Raw genomic sequence first — 20384 nt, 5'->3', positions numbered from 1 at the left:
AGCGACGGTACCATAACTAGATCAAAACTGTCTGACAGAAGACAGGCTGGAACGCGGCACAAGCCGTATTTGAAGCCATCTTCTGACCCTAAACTTGTCGAAGCCAAGACACTGAGCGATAACGCTCAACCATAAACGATCGCATGTTCAGCGCCCCTCAGCTCCGTGTAGCTACGTTAAACGTCAGAGGTCTTAAATCTAAACGAAAGCAGTGCCAGCTCATTCAGCTTATATCCCTACAGCAAGTAGATGTATTGGCAGTACAAGAAACAAAATTGTACGGCGAGGAAGAAACCGAAATCGCCTTGAAACCTTTTCTAAATGATTTCGATGTGTGAGTCACCCATGCAACGGGCACATCGGCCGGCTGTTTTTTGCTACTGAAAAGGAGAACGGGTCTGACCGCTAACGCTCTCAACACCCCGATCGAGAGGGGCGCTTCATTGTATGCGATCTTACTTATGGCACTGACGAATGGCGCATAATGTGTGTGTACGCTCCCAACGCTGTGAACGTACGTAACGACTTCTTTTTACTCATAGAACCATATATTAGAACCGATAGAAAACTATTTCTACTGGGAGACTTCAACTATGTGTTAAATATGAAAGATCGTTCCCAATTTACGTCCAGATTTGACTGTAGTGCAGCATTACTGTATTCCTTCATTACCGAAAGCAACTTAGCAGACATTGGAGAACACAAAGGAAGCAGAGTACATTACACACATTTCCAACGCTATTCTCACGCACGACTCGATCGAATATACGTATCTGGAGAACTCTACAAGGTTATTTCAGATTACACGGTTAAACCTGTTTTCTTCTCAGACCACTGTCTTGTGTCAATTACCATTGGCGAAAAGAAAAGGCATTTATCGCGTCCTAAATGGAGCCTATGGAAACTGAACACAACCCTTCTAGATGACGAAATATTTGCCGATCATATCCCCGACATTTTTTTGCACGTACAGCAGATACCCTCAGTATACGTATTTTGCAAATGGGACATGTTCAAACAAGAGGTTAAAAATTGGGCAATCGAACGCGCGAGCACTATCACATTTGAAAAAAAGGCGAGAACTGAAGAATCTTTTAAATACGCTATCAACACTTTACGAACTTGAGAGTAACAATCCTGGTGAATACACAGAAGAAATAAACATGACTAAAACACAACTCCAGCGATACGATGCCGACAGATATCGAGGAGCAGTGATTCGATCGCGCTCACAAAAATTTCTACTTGGAGAGACACCCGGCCGGAGATCCTTGGAAGATGAGCGAAGGTATGCTTTAACAAAGGAAATTGTTGAAATCGAACATAATGGCAGTACGAGAATAGATACAGCAAACATTTCAGAGGCCTTTGTGGATTATTACACTAATCTTTTGGGGAAAGGCATTCCGATTGAAGAAAATTCAGATACAGAACACCTTGTAAACCTCTTGCCTTCCTTATCAGACGAGGAAAAAGAAATAGTCGAGGGTCCTCTGACCTTAGAGGAAATTCAAAATGTCATAAAAGCACTTCCTTCAAATAAGACACCTGGACCTGATGGCCTAAGTGCTGAATTCTACAAGAAGTTTTCTAATCTGTTGAGTCCCTTACTACTTGATGTCCTAAAGGCCGCTTACGAATACCAAACACTACCGCCAACGTTTTATTACGGTCATACTGTACTAATTCCTAAAACAAAAGGCACAATAGCTCTAAAAAGGATTCAAGCTTATCGACCTATATCACTTTGTAATGTGGACTATAAAATATTCGCAAAAGTTTTAAACGAACGCTTACACCTCCTAATACATAATCTAATCGGAGAGCACCAAACTTGTGGTATACGAGAACGAAACATTCAAACGAACATACACGTAGCAAGATCTGTGATTGACTCTGTATCCGATGAGCAAGATCAAGTAGCTATTGTTCAACTAGATTTGTCCAAAGCATTCGATAGAGGAAGCCATTCTTTCTTATTCAAAATACTTTCACATGTAAACATAGGAACCATGCTATTCGGGGGCATTCAGCTCTGTTACAAAAACAGCAGCACAAGACTAATTGTAAACAATTCCCTTTCTGAATTCATTCTTATCAAATCTTCAGTAAGGCAAGGTTGTCCACTATCACCGCTTCTTTTTGCTTTATACCTTGAACCTCTCTGCCTTAGCATTATTACCAATGAAAATATCCGAGGTTATTCTATTTGCTTCACAGAGGTAAAGTTACTGGCATATGCTGATGACGTGGCACTGTTCTGTTCGAATAAGAAGAGTGTGGAAAAAGGCCTTCATATAACACAGAAGTATTGTGACCTAACGGGAGCGAGGTTGAACACTGAAAAATCTAATGGCGTCTGGATAGGCGCCTGGGGAACCATGCCAGGACAATTTGCTGGACTGTCGTGGAACTGCTGTCCCTTCAAATATCTTGGCGTTCCTCTTGATCAAACAAGATCCAATAATCTATATTGGAATTCCGTTGTGACTGAGATTAAGCAAAAATCATTAGCATGGAGGGCACGAGACCTTTCAATCTTCGCAAAAGCAGCAGTGTGCAACATTGTTTTAATATCTAAACTAATGTATGTCTTACAGGTATTACATTGTGGCCGTTCAAAGGTACAAGCCTTCCACAGAACCTTTGCGACCTTTATTTGGAGCTCATCTTGGGAACGGATGAAACGCGATAACTTATTCCTTCCGTTAGAAGCTGGCGGCTTAGGTCTCGCACATTTATTCGTCCGGCAACTCGTTTCGCGACTATTTTCTTTTAGGAATTTATCCCATCCTTTTCTGCTTGCCATTGTTCAAAGAAAGTTGGCACATCACTTGCCCTTTTTGGTCATATCAACAACGAATTCTACCCAAGGCAAACTATGGGGCTTTTGGAAAGAAGTAGTCGATACCTTTATGTTTCTAAAAGTCCGCTTCTCATTAGAATATTTGTTTGAAGTACCACGAAAACGACTATCACAGGTCTTGATTGAAAGTCTCTTTCCCATTCCACTGTATAGGACACGATTTAGTGACTGTGATGGACAAGATGTTTTAAAACGTGTAAAGCGAATGTGCATATCTCCAACTGCTGAAACATTTCTCTTTAAGTTACACACGTCAACGCTTCCAGTAAAATCGTGGCTCCAAGAACGTGGGTTTTTTGTGCCGTGGTCAATTGACTGTCGATTATGCTACCGACCGGAAACAATAGAACACTGCTTCATATACTGTACAGATGCTGTTTTCTTCTGGGATGTCCTCCAGCGAACTTTTAAAAAAGAAATAGACTTTACCGATCATAGTATTCGGTTTTTACACATACCTAGCGAGACAAGCATTCCCTATGATTTATTTATGCTGATAGGCCTCCACAGCCTCTGGAGATGCCGGATGATTGACAGGAATGCCAACACACCACGCACCACAAAATCCATTTTTCTAGAAGAAATTTCGAAAGTAAGAAGTGTTTACGAAGCTCACCCACCAGCGCCTGAATGGTTTCACCTTTTTGGTGCGTGTTTGAGACTTCCAGATTTTTAATATCTGGAAGTGATCGAGATTGTAGCCTGCTTAAAAACGTTGTGTTTGTTTGTGTTCATAATGTGCCGGGAGTGAAATAGTGCCATAGGAGTGCGGCTTACGCAGATATTCCTCTCAACTTTTCACCTCATATCCATCGCTGTGTACATAATCATAATTTCACCTTGTATCCATGTAACCTGAATTTTGAACAAATTTCCATGTAATAAAGAAAAAAAAAACTCTCCAGTAGCTCAGTGCGAAAGACGTCTGCTTCATACGCGGTAGGACCGGGTTCGATCCCCAGCGAAACTCTTGTTGTTGTTTTTTGTTGTTAACATTTTTTGATGTTAACATTTCTTCTTTTTTTTTTACAATTATCACTGAAGAAACAAACAAATGTTGTGTACGACACGTCGCTGAATTAAATGGTATGGGATTTCCTTTTTGACACCTGCGAACTCAATGTAATCAATTTCCACAAAATGCAAGAAGCATATAAATCAGGTAGCGCCCGCTTTCCGAGGTGCCCATAAATGTTCTACAGGAATTGCAGCCAGCCATTGGTCCCGATCCCGTTGATCTTTCGAAAACTGTCGCACACTGCCACTTTTTTCGGACGCAGGAGATATGAGCCAGCTCTTCACGCAACATTTTGGGTGTATTCTTTTAGGAGCCGATCATGGAAATTCACCACGGGCACTCACTACTCATCTCCAGCTCCTAAATGTACAAAACAACTCATTTTGGAGTACAGAACAACGAGCGGAACAAACATAACTGCAAAAGAATCGCAGGGCGAGCAGTTCCCGCACGCCGCATCGCACGCCGCATGTCGTGTCGTCTGCTACGGTGCACTGAATCCTCGTTGGGATCGGCGACCTCTGGGAAGAGCTCTCTCAGGCGGTCATTTAAACACTGGCACATTTGTCCGATATATTCTCCTCCGGAAGAAAAAAGAATGAAATAGATTTCCTTTCTCTTACAGGAAACAAACTGCTTTTCATATTTCTTGGAGGAGGGTTTTGGAGGGGAAGGAGTTAACCCGCCGGCACATCTGATTGAGTTTGAATTTACACTTGAAGATGACTCTTACGTGAAAACGTGAGGTGAGCGCCTTGAGGCGATGTGAAGTGCTGCGCGTGTACGGATTGACAGCAAAGTGTTTCCGGCGGGGTCAAGATGCTTAGGAAGGTGTGTTGGAAGAGGTGATAAACCTCTTTAGAGTCTCTGCCAAAAGGTCTACTGAGTAGTCCGCCTTCCTCAGTCTATTTATTTGGAAGCTGACGTTGGGTATGGCAAGATAAGGGCAGGACCTAGCCCGTCCTCTTTCGAGCTTTGAAGGAACTTTTAACGAGGCTTGTGTACGATTTCGAAAGCCAAGCATTTAGAAATTTTCCAAACACGGGTGAATTTAGTTTTACCTCACCTAATATTTGTACCACGAGCAACACAAAATTTTCTGCTCCAATGTATGCCGCGCTGCCTCGCGAGAAACCGGTAGCGCGCGTTTTTGGGTCCCCCCTTTTTGGGATCTTTTTCTACGGAAGCCACTTATATTCGCTACAACCGGTAGGTGACACCAGCTGGGTGATCTCACGTCAGTTCGTGCAATGATGGTCTGGGTCATAATTTTGATATTTTCGTTAAACATATATACGAAGCCATATTCTTGGGAGGAACATCCAGCTATATATGAACGCCGCCACCATTTGTTTCTCTGAGATATAAAATAGAGAAGCCCGAGGCGTGGAAATTGAGAAGTTTTCACAATGCTTTTTTGTACAGTCGTCATTTTCTCATTGAAACTTTCACGTCACCATAACTTTTTTACTACATTTTACAATATATATACAACATATACAGAAAACATTAAAATGACACTAAATTATTTCTATTATAAGAATATTATCAAACATGGCATAAAAACACGTTTTAGAGACATATTAAGAATATATTCGCAAATAAACCATCTTTCATAATACTTCACAAAACACATCAAATTGCGCGTCTTCAAATATATCTACAAATATATAAAGATAAAATGCCCACCTTAATTTGTCTTCTTCTTATTAACGCGGAAATGCAGCTGATTACTGAAAATGTGGGACGACTGGCGTTGATATTTAAAAAAACTCCATCTTTTTTAACTCCCCTTGGCACTTTGCAGTGACTTGAATTAACTTGTGGCGGCAAAACATTGAATGACGTATGATGTCCGAATGAGGAAAGCTACGACAAACCTTCACTCCGAATGAGCCGACGTCTTCGTCCTAGCAGCTTTGCCTCACAGCACCAAACATTTTGAGCATTGGTTATGGCGTGTATTTTATAGTTTTCAATTTTCTTTTTTCAAAATGGGTGAGTATAACTTACTCGGAAACGGACTTTGAGCTGGAATACCATTAATCAGCTCTCAATTTACAAAAACAAAACGGCTTCACTCTGCAAATTTCCTAATTATGCACGCATAAGCTTAAAACTCTCACTTGCTGATGTGGCCATGTATATATCCAGCCTCTCGGCATATGATGACTTCCAGAGATGAGATGCGTGGATTCCTCTCACAGGTTTTACGGTGATCCACTCTGCTTACTTCACCGCACGAAGCTCTCGAACCCGTTTCGCAGACAGGTGGAACATGCAGACAATTGTTACTCTTACATATAACACTTCCAGAAAGTATTTAGCAGTGACAATGGTTGAGTGGAGCGAAGATCTCAAGTTGGCGAGTGGTGCGTGGTGTTTAAGGACACCATCTACTTCATCCCAAGCGCTTTTTCCGTGTCCAGTGAGGGAAAAGATCCATCTTGCCGAAGAGTACGAATTCCGAGAAAGTTTGTGCAATTGGAAGCAATTCTTGAAATGCGCCGCCGGGCTCCGTCTGATACAAAAATTATTTCAGAAAAGACTGAGTAATGTTTATCAACATACTCTTCTATTGCCTCTATGGCTAGAAGAGCATGAGCTGTGTCATATGTCGTGTCATCGCTTTCAATCGCAGTTTCGCGTGTCTCGCGTGGACGCAACCACACATGTGAAGAGAGACACTCGAATTTTTTTTCCTATGAAAACACAGCAGTTTGGTTGCGAAGATTACTGTCCAATTTTCGGCAAAATCGAAGTCGAACATCGATATCACTGCCTTTGGTGGTAACGCGGCTCTTGTCACGCATATCAGGCTTCGTAGAAGGTCACAGATGCAAGAATGTCTCGTATACTTTTTGCTCCATGACCCCAGTTCCCGCAGGAAGGCGGAAGTGTCCATAAGCTTTTTTACGAGTTCGCCGGCGTCCCATAACGCGAAACAGATCTCTTCGTCTTCGTCGAGATGGAGCGACTGCAGCGAGATATGCTCTGCATTTTTGGGCACTTTTCGCAGCGGCACAGGAAGCAATCATTCTGTGGAGCGCTGCAGAGGTAGATGCGCTTGAGGTCATCTTCAGCAAATGTCTTCTTCGAGGGATTTGTTATTTCCGTTAAAAGCAACTGAAAATTGACGCAATATAGGCATGCGCTCACCTCGGGCTCGGGAACCTTTTTTACCCATTTTGGTTGTAGGGAATAAAATTTGGAGGTGCTTAGTTCTCGATAGAGATAGTCCTTCCTAAACAGCTGGTAAGCTTTCTTAATAGCGCGGGTCATGAACCTGTGTACGACTTTGGTCTCGTTTTCGTGGATCATGGCGTTGACGACGTCTTTTTTGTTGGGGTTTTGAACAGAGAATGCGAGGTCGTCGTGTGTGTACTACTCAAGTGCAACCCTCACGTCTTCGGTATTCGCCTTTTCCCCCATCCAGGGATCAGGAATTGCCCATACACCACTTTACGCTTGAGTTTTCTTGTCTTTGATTAGTCATATTGGCAGTCGCTTCCGGCGCCAGACGCAATGCTTCTTTCTTTGAGATGCTTGGTGGCAGAAGCGTGTACAATCGCTTGCTTTGCTGGTGCGTGCTGCATGCCTTCAGCGCTTCGCGGAACGCGTCAAACCACTCCGTGCAGTGCCCACAACTGTCTTCGCCGGTTTTCACGGCATAAACGCTTGACAGCTTTCTTCCAATCAAAAGACCTCACTTGAGCGTGTTTTTTTTTTCATATACGCTTCGCTCCTTTTTTGTAATGGTTTTACGTGGTCTCCGAATAAAAAATACACCAGGCAATCCTGGTGTTGACATCAGATAATCCTGGTGTGATACCTAAAGATCTGGTGTGCCCACCAGCAATGCTGGTGTATCGAGAACACCAGCCTGGCGTGTCCAGCAGCAATGCTGGTGCACCAGCGCACCAGCCTAGTGGGCGCACCAAGAGAGTCTGGTGTCACACCGCACGGGCTCACGTGCCCACCAGGCAGCCTGGTGTGCACACCACGCCGGTTGATGCGACACCAGTGTTGCATTTTTGTTGACTTTTCCCTCCGTCCACGAGAGTATTTTAGAGCGCAGCTCTTAGGCGCCCGTTTCCGACTTCAGCGGCGTCGCGGTCGGCGTAACTGCGCAGTGCATTATGGGAAAATTTCCCCGAAAAAAGTTTCCCGCTAAACATAGCGGAGAAGTTTCTCCGCTAAATCTAGCGGAAAAATTTCCGCACTAAGTCTAGCAGAAAAATTTCCCCGCTAAATCTAGCGGAAACATTTCCCCGCTAAATCTAGCGGAAAAATTTCCCCGCTAAATCTAGCGGGAAAATTTCCTCGCTAAATCTAGCTCAAAAATATCTCCGCTAAATCTAGTGCAAAAAAAGGGAAAGACGTTTACAACTCCCTGTAATGCCGAATTAGAGCGCAGCTCTTGAGGAGGAGGAGGGAAGGGTACTGGGGGGGGGGGGTCAACTGACCGGAGGGGGGAGGGTCACGTCACGTGACCTTGGGGGAAGGGTCACGTGACCTGGGGGTCACGTGACGATGACAATGCCGATGATGTAATCTGTGACGCCACTGATGACGTCATCAGTGACGTTGACGAGGCGGATACCGATGACGTCATTAGTGACGTCACTGATGACGTCACCAGTGATGATGACGATGACGATGCGGATGTCGGTGACGTCATCAGTGACATGGTGATGACATCAGTGGCGTCACTGATGACGTCATCAGTGATGATGACGATGCAGATGTCGGTGACGTCATCAGTGATAATGACGATGACGATGCGAATGCCGGTGACGTCATCAGTGACGATGACGTCATCAGTGATGATGACGATGCAGATGCCGGTGACGTCATCAGTGACGATGACGTCATCGGGGGTCACGCGACCTCGGCGGGGGGTCACGTGACCTCAGGGAAGTCACGTGACTTCGGGGGGTCGCGTGACCTCGGGGAGGTGGTCACGTGACCTTGGAGGGACACGTGACCTTGGGAGGGGTCACGTGACCTTGGGGGTTATGTGACCATGGGGTGACATTGGTTATGCCGACGGCGACGGCGACGGCGATGCCGCTCAAGCCGGAAACGGGCGCCTAAGAGCTGCGCTCTAATTTCTCTGGAAGACACATGATCCCCGTCCCCGCCGAGTTCACGTGACAACCCCCCAGGTCCCGTGACCTCCCCCCTCGAGGTCACGTGACCTCTCCCCCAGGTCACGTGACCCCTCTACGTGACCTCTGGGAGGGGGGTCACGTTACCTCGGGGAGGGGGGTCACGTGAACCCTCCCCCAGGTCACGTGACCCCCCCTGAGGTCACGTAACCCTCAGTGCCCTTCTCTCCTCCTCCTCAAGAGGTGGGCTCTAATTCGGCGTTACAGGGAGTTGTAAACGGCTTTCATTTTTTTTTATTATTTTGTATGACGCCCCTTCCCCTGACGTGGTGCCTCATTTCCTCCTGTCTTGGTGGTCGCCGCGGAGAACCCGCGGCGGGCTAAGTTGTGCTCAAGAAGTGTCCCCCTCGTCCCCAGCACATTCCCGGGCGGTCTTAAGCAGCTTGGGGCACTCGCCTCTTCGGAGGTTTCCCTTTCCCTTTCCGCCAGAATTCTGCTGGAAGTTTGGGAAAATAAAGGAGTCTTCTCTGTGAGTGGAAGCCGAAAAGATGTGTTGGTGCACTTTCCTGACTTCCGACGAGCTAAGGAACGTTAGCATAGTGTGGTAGCCAAACAACTAAGAAAGCCAATAATTACTAGAGTGTTGGTGCCGAATCCTAGGTATTGACGGCCATATCATGCCTACTACGAGCCAGGAGGGTGTCTCCCGCCTGAAGCGAAAAAGGACTACCCTGCGAGCCACCACAACAAAGATCATCAAGGATATTGGCGTCCTCCTGGCACGGATCCAACTGACATCGGGGAGCTCGAGGAAATATTTGATGTTCTTCTATTTAAGGAGGCTTCCCTGAAAGAGCTGGACAAAGAAATTGAGCTATTTGTCGAATATGCTGCCTTAGAAGAGAAGATAATTGGCGCGGAGGGGTACGCGAAGTGGATCAGCATAACTAAGAGACGGGTCAATCGCAATTTGTGTGGCCAAGAATTGTCGAACGACAAGGCGTCCGGTTTTTCGACGCAGGGCAGTGACTCCGGAAAGCTGCAGGTGATCAGGGCTAACTCCCTACAACATTTACTGCTGTGCTTTTTTGATTAAAGTAATTATGACATCAGCGTTACTGTCAAACTTATCATTGTCCCTTTTTTGTAAGTAAAGCAACACCCAGTCAACAGGTGCTCTGGTATCACACCACAACAAAACCTGATGTCTCACCATAACACCAGAATGCTGCTGTCACACCAGCACACCACATTTTTGGTGTCACACCAAAATACCAGATTGCGGGTGTGAAAATGTCCCAAATCACATCTGTGAAAAAGTCTGGTGTCACATCAAGTCACAGCAGCCCTCGGCCTGGTGTATTTTTCACTATGGTCTTATTGGAGTTACTGACGGACTGGTAGAACACAAATCTTCAATCACTTTAGCCAGAATTTTGTCAGAGTTCCGGAAAGAAGAGTTTGATGTACTCACGTTGTGACGAAAAGCAATCTCATTTTGGAGGTATTTTTATCAATGCTAACATAAAATATCAGATTTGTTCATGGTCCGTGGAGCCGGTAATTTTTTCAACCGCACATTGTTTAGTCTCCCTACCGGTACGAGGTGCGTATCGCGATACTCTTTCTTCTGGTGTCTCCAAACATTGACCGCAAAGAACAATCGCACGGCGCCAAATCGTGGGGCCATGGATGTTCGATCTGACATTAGGCTCTTACTCGCTTCGTAAATGACAGAACTTGGAATGTCCTCGCAAACGCCTATTTGAGAGGTTGTGAATTCCTCTCTCTCGGATCCGAATATCCGGTGAGTGTTCCAAAAGAAAATGTCATTGTGGTTATCAACTTCTGTTTTCCCTTGTAGATATAATCGGTCGCGCACGGTTAAGCTGGTGTTGTTTTTTTGCAGTTCAACTTATTGAGCACCCAAGACGCCAAGTCTCTTGTAAGCATAGCGATAATCAGCCGCCCTTTGTTTTGAATCACCCCGTGAAAGTTTTCTTTACAGTAATGTTTTTGGCGTTTTCGGTGTTGGAGTGTAGTGTAGTGAAGTGTAGTGTAGTATAGTGTAGCGTGTGTGCTTGTGTGTGTGTGTGTGTGTGTATGTGCGTGTGCGTGTGCGTGTCTGTGTGTTCATGCGTGTGTGTGTTGGGTTTGAGATTTCGTTTCGCACTGTCCGTTATTTTTGTTTTCCTTGTCTCGGGGTTTAGATTACAATGTTTCCTGACCAACTGACCTGCATATTTTCCCTTACAACTACTCTCGCGTTAATTTCCCGTAACTGACTCGTCCCGCATTTAGCTTTGGGTTTCAAGGTAATGTGATGTTCTTACGATTCGTAACTGCCGCCAGCAGTGACTTTCGCAGGCGTTTCTTGTTCGAGATGAGGGGTGGGTATGGTCACACGAAAATAAAGCAATGCACGGAGCAGCAGAACTTTCAACTCGCTACGATAGAATACTGCTTTCCAGCTTTTGACGCTTCCATGAAGGCGACGTTATATAGCAAAGCCACTATAACGAAGACGTCGGCTGCCTCCGAGTAGAGGTTTGTCGTAGCTTTTCCCTGTCGGACGTCATATGTTTCTCAATGTTTTGCCATCACAGGTTAGTGCAAGTTACTGCAAAATGCCAAGGGAAGTTAAACAAAAATGCAGTCTTTTTTTTTAAATATCGACGCCCAATCTTGCCACATTTTGAGAAATCCGCTGTCTTTCCGCGTTAATAACAAAACAACAATTAAGGGTGGGCATACAGTTTTTATATATTCGTAAAGAATATTTAAGGACGTATATTTTGTTATGTTTCGTGAAGTATATTGAAAAACGGTTTATTTAAAAAAAAATTGCGATTATGTCTCTAAAACGCGTTTTTATGCTGTTTGATTTTTTATTTGTTTGTATAGAACTATTTTATTGATACTTTTCGTTTTTTTGTGTATGTGTTGTATATATTTTGTAAAATGTATAAAAAAGTTTTGCTGACGTGAAAGCTTCGATGAGGAAATGACGACTGTGCAAAGTAGCATCGTCAAATCTAAATTTCCACCCCTCGAGTTTCTCTATTTTATATCTTTGCGAAAAAAAATATGTTACGGAGTTCATATATAGCTGAATATTCCTCCTAAAAACATGGCTTTTATATATATTTTTAACAAAAAAATGAAAGCCGTTCTCAACTCCCTGTAACGCCGAATTAGAGCGGAGGAGGTGGAGGGAAGGGTACTGAGGGGACGGTATACCCCTCTTTCCTCCTCATCACCTCCTCATCCTATCTGCTACTCCCCCTTCGAACGACGTCGGCGTCGCCATCGGCGTAACCGTGAAGTAACGTGACCCTCGTGATGTCGCGTGACCCTCGTGACCTCACAGAGGTCACGTGACGTCACAGGAGTCACGTGACCTCACAGGGGTCACGTGACGTCACCGGCGTCACGTGACCTCACGGGAGTCACGTGACCTGACGGTTACGCCGACGGTGGTGCCGACGCCGCTTAAGCCGGAAACGGGCGCCTATGAGCCATTCTTGGAAGTAATCCGTTACAAGTAACAAAATTACTTGTTATTAATTACCTTTCTAGTAATTCTGTTATTAATCCATTACTTTTTTGAAAATGTAATTTGTAATCTAATTTTATTTCTTTTTCAGTAACGTGTTACTGAAATCACTCGTTACAATTCTTCCGCCCCGTCAAAGGGAAAAATAGAGTGAAAGAAGGGCGATGCAACGGCCTTCGCGCTTCTAGCGTGGTAACGCAAGACGGGGGTTCGCTGGCGAAGAGAGTGCTGGGAAGGGAAAGGAATTCACGGAAACCGCGACAGCCCAGCCAAAGCCCGTTTCTGGACTCGTTCATACGGTCAGTCAGGCTGGGAGGATTCGACTGTCTACATGAAGGCAAGAAGCTTCGACTTGGAAAACCAACGGACTGCTTCGAGCGCACAAAAGAGCAGAATACCAATGGCCCGTAAAACCGTCGAGTGGGGGTCGTGAAGAGTACGACCGTGGACACTGTGACCGTGGTGCAAATGTCCGCTCTCTCCTTTCCGCCCCACCCCCCGCGTGTTCTCCCCCAAAAACCAATCAGAGTTTTTTTTTGTCACACGAGACCGTCCCTCGTTTGTCGGTGTTCGCCTACACACACCCATCCCGCAGACAAAAAATAAATAAATACATAAATTAATAAATTGTAATGGGACTTTGACCCTGTTCATCTTTGACAGCGCTGTGAAAGCTAAATACTGGCTGGACCAACCAGCTTTGTGGCTTCTGTCACTTGACTTCGCACTAGCGGATGCGTAAGGCACGAACATAAGGGAAGCGATGGCAGCAGCTCATTGGAACAGAAAAATGTAGCATCAACACTACTGTCAGTTCAGACAGTACCTTTGCACAGCAGGCGATAAGGTGGCCGGGGAGCACAGCCAAAATGGCTTGGGACTTAGAAGCTGAATCCATATTCCTAGAAACGAGAATGTTGTGGTTCTCGTCAGCGGATTGTGCCTACGGGAACTTACTCCGACATTTTAGGGAAAGGGAACACAGCCCGAGTTTTCTCAGAATAAATAGTGGCTGACTTGGACACAGGAGTTAAGGCACGTCAGGCAGCTGTAAACGCGTGAGTTACATTGAAGCCTGCTGTTCACTGACAATTGTGCTTTTTTAAATAATTTCTAAACGGAAAAATCAGCTTAGCCGAAAGATTGTGGATGAATATTTCGTGTGAAGTTTCGGTTTTGATTAGTTTGATGATAAAAAAAAATAACATAAATAAAGATCCAGCGGGTCAAGGTCGGATAACAACCTTCAGCAAGCGGGGCTCTGAAATCTACCCAAACGCAAGTACCACATGTAGGCCTTACAGCCAGTTGGTTTTAGTGGCTAAACCAGCACCTATTTAGGCAATATATAGCAACCATAGAAAAGCCAAATCTTCAGGAGAGTCGTGTTCTAAAGTTTGATGATGCCATATTTCGAATGATGTGCGTGCCTACGCCACCCATGTGCATTCGTCGCATGTTCATGGGATTCAGTTTTGTCCCGGATGGACAGCGCTAGATTCGTTTATATCGAACAGCTGTTCCAGTCCTTTACAGCTTTATAGATCCATCCTCGTAAAATTATTATCCTAAACTAATCGGTGGGTATAGTACTGAATCAGTTTTATTTTTGATGGGGCCCGAATTTCTCTCCACAACACGCAGCAGATATTGCATGTATTTTGCGTGTTTCTTTAAAGTAACGCAAAAGTAATTGAGTAAAGTAACGAAGTAATTAATCAGTTACTTTTTACGAGGAGTAATTTGTAACGGTAATCCACTACTTTTTACGCCAAGTAATTGCAATTGTAATTAGTTGCTTTTTTGGAGTAACGGGCACAAGTCTGCTATGAGCTGAGCTCTAAAATATCTAATTTATGACCCGGACCATCATTGCATAAACTATCGTGGAATTACCCAGCTGTCACCCTATAATAAAACCCGGAGCTATCGCTCATCCAGCCCTCGTAAAACTTGGCTAGGTACTTGTAAATACCTAGTTGGGAAGAGCGGTTAACTTTCAACCCAGGTTAAAGTTAACTGTCTTCAAGCAAACGAGCCCTGAAGACAAACACCAATGCGATCGCGAACGTGGAAACTGCGTACGCCGCAGTCAGACGAAGCGCCGGGGCCATGCGTGGCTCCCCGCATCCCTAACAAGCCAGTCACGTGATTTCAATTACCCTCTCCTAGGCACTGCGGCTAACTTTAGCCGCGGTTAGCGCCTAACCGTGCTTCCAGCCAACGGGCTCAGGTGGTTTGTTGGGCTTTGGTATTCGGATGATCACTATTTCTTTCCATTCTTGAGATATCTCCCCTGTGTCCCAAGCTTGCCTGACTAGTTCAAGGAGGGAGTCAAAGTTGTTTTCCGTTAGGTTTTTGACCATGGGATACGTTATGCCAACTTTGCCGGGCGTCGTATTTTTTTGTGATGCCGTACAAAGCCGCGGGCATCTCTTCTTTGCTGAAAGGAGAACTTATACCAGCATTGATGTCATGGGAGCCCTCCCCTGGGTATTCTGGTGGAGGAGAGGAATTCGAATTTATTGGCTAGAGGATGTCTTAGTTCTCCGGCTATATCCTGTGGTGGTTTGTTTGTATGCATTTGGAGACATTCTAAGCTATGTCGGGGTTTCCACCGTCTGAGGAGTGTTCCTAATATTTGCCATAGTCGGGGGTGTGTAGAACTGGCCGCTTGAGCCATCGCATATTTGCAGCCAGTTTCTGGTGGCTAATACGTGTCCGTAATTTTGAGCTTCTTTCTTTGTTGAGCAGGATGACTTTCTCTGGGCGTTCGTTGGTATTTTTCTTTTTGCAGCGTTTGACCAATTTTTGTCTCTGGTCTCATAGCTCAAATAGTATTCTGTCAATTTGAGGGTGGTCTTCCGTCTTGGCGAAGTTTTTTTGTGAATTTCTTGTGTGCTTGCATGGCTGACTCAGCCCATTTTGAGGGATGTTTTGGGGCTTCTCCAGTTTCCAGCAGTTCTCTCATTTTCTCCCATTTTGGTAATGTTTGTTGTGCGTCCTTTTGAATTATTTTGTGATCCTTGTTCGTGTTCGAGGGTGAGATGATGATGTGATGAACGCGGCCTAGATCTTCCATGGTGCTCTCCCATTCGGGATTGGTAAGGCCTGTGTGCCATGGTAGATTTCGGTTGGTGTGTTTTTTGACACTGTTGCCTGTGCGGGCGGGCAGTGTGGTGTCGTTTAAAAATGTGACTTGGCTTCGTGTAGTTTCGTTATCTAGTTTTCTCCCGTTCGGTGTTGTGTTATCGTATCCCGATGCGAGTTGTGGTTATTAAAGTCCCCTGCAATTATACGATCTTTTCCTTTTGCTTGACTTTTTTGATCCATTATGTAAGGGACGTCTTGTAACCTGAGGGTCATTAGGTGTTAAAGGTTACAGTCCTGACTTTTCCCTGTTACAGTTGGCATTCTACTGCTACCTGTTCTTGTTTTTTTGTGGTGTAAAGTTGCGATAATAACTGTATAGCGCGAATAATTTTGGCCACCTATGTGGAAACCATAATGGGTGTTTGTTCCGTGAGAGTAAAGGGTTTGCCACGAGTAGGTAAGCATTTCCGTGTGATGGCGGGCTTTGTTAATTTCTGGTATTTTGGTAGCGTGAGGTCGCCATTTGTTTTCTGATGGAGTATGATGTCAAGATTTGTAGTGGCTTGTTCGATGTGTTGGATGATGTGGCTTTTTGCCCCGGAAGCCTCGGCAGTTATATTGCCATGTGGGGGACTTACGTATGTTAGGTTTGCCTCGGATTTGTGTGATATCGTTAGCCATCGTTGTCCCTGAGATTCTGATATTACTGTTTTTGTACGACTGTATTGTTTGGTACGTCCACGTTATCGTTGGTTTGTTGTATTCTCCTCTTCCTCTTGGTTAGCATTTCTATTTGTGTATGAATTTGTTGAATCATGAGCATTTGTTTTTTAAGTTGTTTTTGTAGCTTGCAATTGAAAAGGAAAAGTGTTCTGATGTAGTAGCATACTTGGGGATGACCGCCCAGTATTTCTATTGGGGGTGCTACCTGAATTATGGAAGGGTGTCTCTCCATTTGTTCTGTGTGGTACTGCTGGGTGTTATTCTTGCCTTCTTAATCCTAGCTGCATTGCTCATATTTGGTTATTCGTGATGGTAGTTCTTTTGCCCTTTCTAGTGCTTCTTTGTATGTCTGGGATATCGTGGTCGTTTTGCATTGCGGAGTTTGCGTGTGAGCTGGGGAGGGGAGGGGGGTGGGTCACTCACCATACCGGTGTCTTGTTAGAGCGCTAAAGCTCCGAGCACCGACCCGGGAGGTGCATGGCTCTTGCTTTGATGCTTTTGTTATTCATATTGTTTCGCGCGTCTTGACCACAGTTTCTTCGCCACGGGGTATCAGCTTCCTTGATATTGCCACTCGCGTCGGCGAGCGAGCGCGTACGTGGCCGAATGGCTACCGCGCTTGACCCTCGTGCGGAAGATGCGGGTTCGATTCCAGGCAGCGGAGTGTTCTTTTATTTATTCTTTTCACTCGGCGTTCTCGCCAATTCAAGAACTTTGTCTGATCCAGTAACGAATGCTCTACGCGCCGAAAGTTCTGGGCCGAATGTACCAGAGACCCATGCGGCTAGAAAAAGTGCTCCTCGTGGCAAGCCGCAGTCAATCTCGCCCTGGCGTTCGACTCTGCTGTTACGCCAACCTCGACGCACAATTTCGCCCCCAGTAAACGTTTCAGTTTCCTCAGTTATTCTTTGTTTGTCACCTTGTCATTCGAGACATTTTGGTGGAGGTTTGGGGTATTTCATTTTATGCCCGTTAATCGTACCCCTCCAAAGACATCCCGGCCAAGCGACGTGCTCAGCCCCGGATGGCTACCTTCCGCCGAAGACGCCGAAGCCCGAAGAAGCCGTCGTACCAGAGGTCAGTTTCCAGAATCGGGTCTGCTGCCGGACAAGCCCAGGCCGAAGAAGACGACGATGGCAAACCAGTCGCCGACCCCGGCCGCTCCGGCCGTCATCTACCTGCCCGTCGCACCCCGGACTCGGACGCCTTTCCACGGGGACGCCCACGAGAACATCGAGGACTGGCTACAACACTATAAACGTGTGGCCCGTCATAACGGGTGGACACCTGAGCAGTGCTTGCGGAACATCTACTTCTCGCTGGATGGGACTGCGAGGTACTGGCTGGAGAACCACGAGTCTTCTATAACTTCGTGGGAGGTGTGCAAGCAAGAACTAACGAAGACGTTTACCAGCCAACGCCGACGCCAGAGGGCCGAAGACATTCTTCGAACAAGGATCCAAGGCCTGAACGAAAGCATCACTAGCTTCTTCGAGGATGTTCTTCGCCTGAGCGCCCGCGCCGATCCTTAGGCTACAGAGAAGAAGCTGCGACACCTGATGAGGGATGTGTTTTTGTTGTTCACGTCTTTTTTTTTTATTGATGCCCTCACCACCTTGATCTCAGATCATTTGTGGGAGGAGATGAGCGATGGGGGATGATGTCAGATTAAAATATGTTAAAATAGGTGGCGAATGCCTGCCTCCCGAATGAATTTCCGGAGGGACTGAAGCACTGCCTCTCTGCCTGCTTGTTCACCTTCGCGACTCGTCCATTCTTGGAAGTTTGTAGCACGAAGCTGGTGTGGTAGTCCGCGGAGGACACTTCGGCGAATACGCACTGTCGCTGTGCATTCCCAGGCAAGGTGCTCCAGTGTAGCTCGTTGTCCGGACTCACACCGGTCGCACTCTCCTGCGACAACGGGTGGCGGGTCGTCTGGGTGTCATCGTCGTCTTGTGAGGCCAAACTTATACTGAAGAGCCGGAGTCATGGCGGTGCGCGTTCTAATACGTCGCAGGATTACCCTATCGGCCCGACTGAAGCGTGTCGGTAGGGTTCTGTGAGGGTTTAGTGGTATTTGGGCATCGAGGGTTTCCCTTCGATGCTTCCTTTTTAGGGACAGAAATGCGTCTGGGTTGAAGGGTAGGACATTATTTTCTCCTTCACGACTGACACCCTGTTGGTCCTGATTTGGAAGCACCGGCGCAGATTCTAGCGCTGCTTTGGTCGCGTTGTGGGCCTCTTCTTTTCCGTGGATGCCGGAATGACCCGGCACCGACCCAGCCTGAAGTGTTCGCCCATCGAGGGCGAGGAGCTGAGCGAGTGTCCTCAGCTGGCGGACCGTCGTAATGTATGAGTTGACGTCCTGGCACTCAGCGTAGACGTCTCTGGAATCGGTGAAGATCCATATAAAATCGAACGGATCCGTGTACGCATTCTGTTGACAAACGGCCTGACGTGCACCCTCAAGGATTGCCTGCAGTTTCGCTTCCTTCGTACTTCGTTCTTCATTGATTCGGCGGCTTGATGTGGTCATGGTATTTAATATATGTATTCCAATGCTCGCTTGGTCGTCTTTGCCAATTGCTGCGTCCGTGTAGACGAACAAGTTAGTCGTGTCGACTTTACAGTCTTTGACGAAGACTTCATGTTCCCTAGCCCGATGTTGTCGCCGCGCTTCGTAATCCTTGCCCATGTTCCGGGGCAGCGGGGCGAGGGTGGTGAGCTGGATTGTTGTTTCTTCTAGGCTGAGAAGCGGAATCTGAGGGAGGCTGTCCGTGTCGTAGCCGACGTGGCGTAGGATAGCCCTTCCCGGTTCCTTGGATCTAAGACGATCGAGTTGGGCCGTTTTCAGCATTTCCGCTCGTTCTTTAAGAGTGTTAAGTCTGAAGTGAATATGTAAATCTTGAATTTTTGTGAATTTCGGAAGCCCTCTGACCACGCGCATTGCTTCTTGGTTAAGTCGCTCTAGCCGGAGTTCTTGAGTCTGTAAGTCGGTTGTAGTTATAGGCGTATGGCACCTTTGAGGCAAGGAGTGCCAGAGTTAGGGCACGTGTCACTCTCTCCGTGGCTCTCCCCCTCTTGGTGGCTACCCGGCGAATGAGGTGGAGTGTGTTTTTCCAGGCTTGGACAGTCCTTTTCATCAGAGTCGACGCCTTTCCGTTTTCATCAATGAACAAGCCCAGAATATGAATGTTCTTGACCCTCTGGATTTCCTCACCCATCATCCTCAGTCGGACGTTCTGGGTCTCTGACTGAGCCTGGATCCGCCAGTTCCCTACAACGTGATAGGATGGACCAAAGAGCTCCAATTTCTATCTAAATGATAGCGATCAGGGAGAGGGACGATTTGTAAAAGTGTTTCGTTCAGATATTTTCTCCGTTTCTTCATTTTTCTTCTCTTTTACTGTTCTTTTGCCTTCTCTTTAGAATTTTCCTTGTATTTCGTGGTACTTCTTTTACTTATCACGTTCTGAAAAGTCAACCCAGACGTTGAAAAGAAAAATGAAGTAGTCGAATACACAAGAGTTGTAAGTTCAGCGCGTGTGCTTGTCTACCTGAGTGTCTGCTGTGAGATTGGTTTTCCCTGCGCTGTCACCGTCAAGTAGGTCCCTACAACGATATATTGTGTTTTTTCGGTCGCCGCAGCCATCCCCACGGAGTCGAGGTAGTTAGTGATGGTATCAAGAGCTTTTTGTAGTACCTCCTCTTGCCTTCCCACCGCTCCATCTTTTGTACAGATGGTAATATCATCTGCATAGATGGTAAAGCCGAGACCTTCAATCTCGGCTAGGTGACGCGGTAGGTCAGCCATGACGAGATTGAACAGTGTTGGGGAAGGCACTGCTTCTTGCGGGACCCCGACGCCGCATGGCGACCTTGGCCCTTCGGCCTTCCCGACTTTGACGGTGAATTTCCTTTCTCGGAGGAAAGATTTCTTGAAGTTCAGCGGTGCACCCCGGATGCCATGAGACGCTGCACTTTCGATGATAGATTTGTGCGACACAAAGTCGAACG

The 20384-nt window shown here is 46.2% G+C and overlaps 1 pseudogene; it reads right to left on the bottom strand.

Moving 5' to 3' along the window:
• Window positions 1–18529: 18529 nt before the first annotated feature.
• Window positions 18530–19224, bottom strand: LOC115316185 (annotated as a pseudogene).
• Window positions 19225–20384: the final 1160 nt, after the last annotated feature.

Source organism: Ixodes scapularis, unplaced genomic scaffold (assembly GCF_016920785.2).
Source record: "Ixodes scapularis isolate PalLabHiFi unplaced genomic scaffold, ASM1692078v2 PGA_scaffold1__304_contigs__length_218370807, whole genome shotgun sequence".
NCBI lineage: Eukaryota > Metazoa > Arthropoda > Arachnida > Ixodida > Ixodidae > Ixodes > Ixodes scapularis.
The sequence above is the reverse complement of the archived record's forward strand: the minus strand, read 5'-3'. Positions and strand labels throughout refer to the sequence as shown.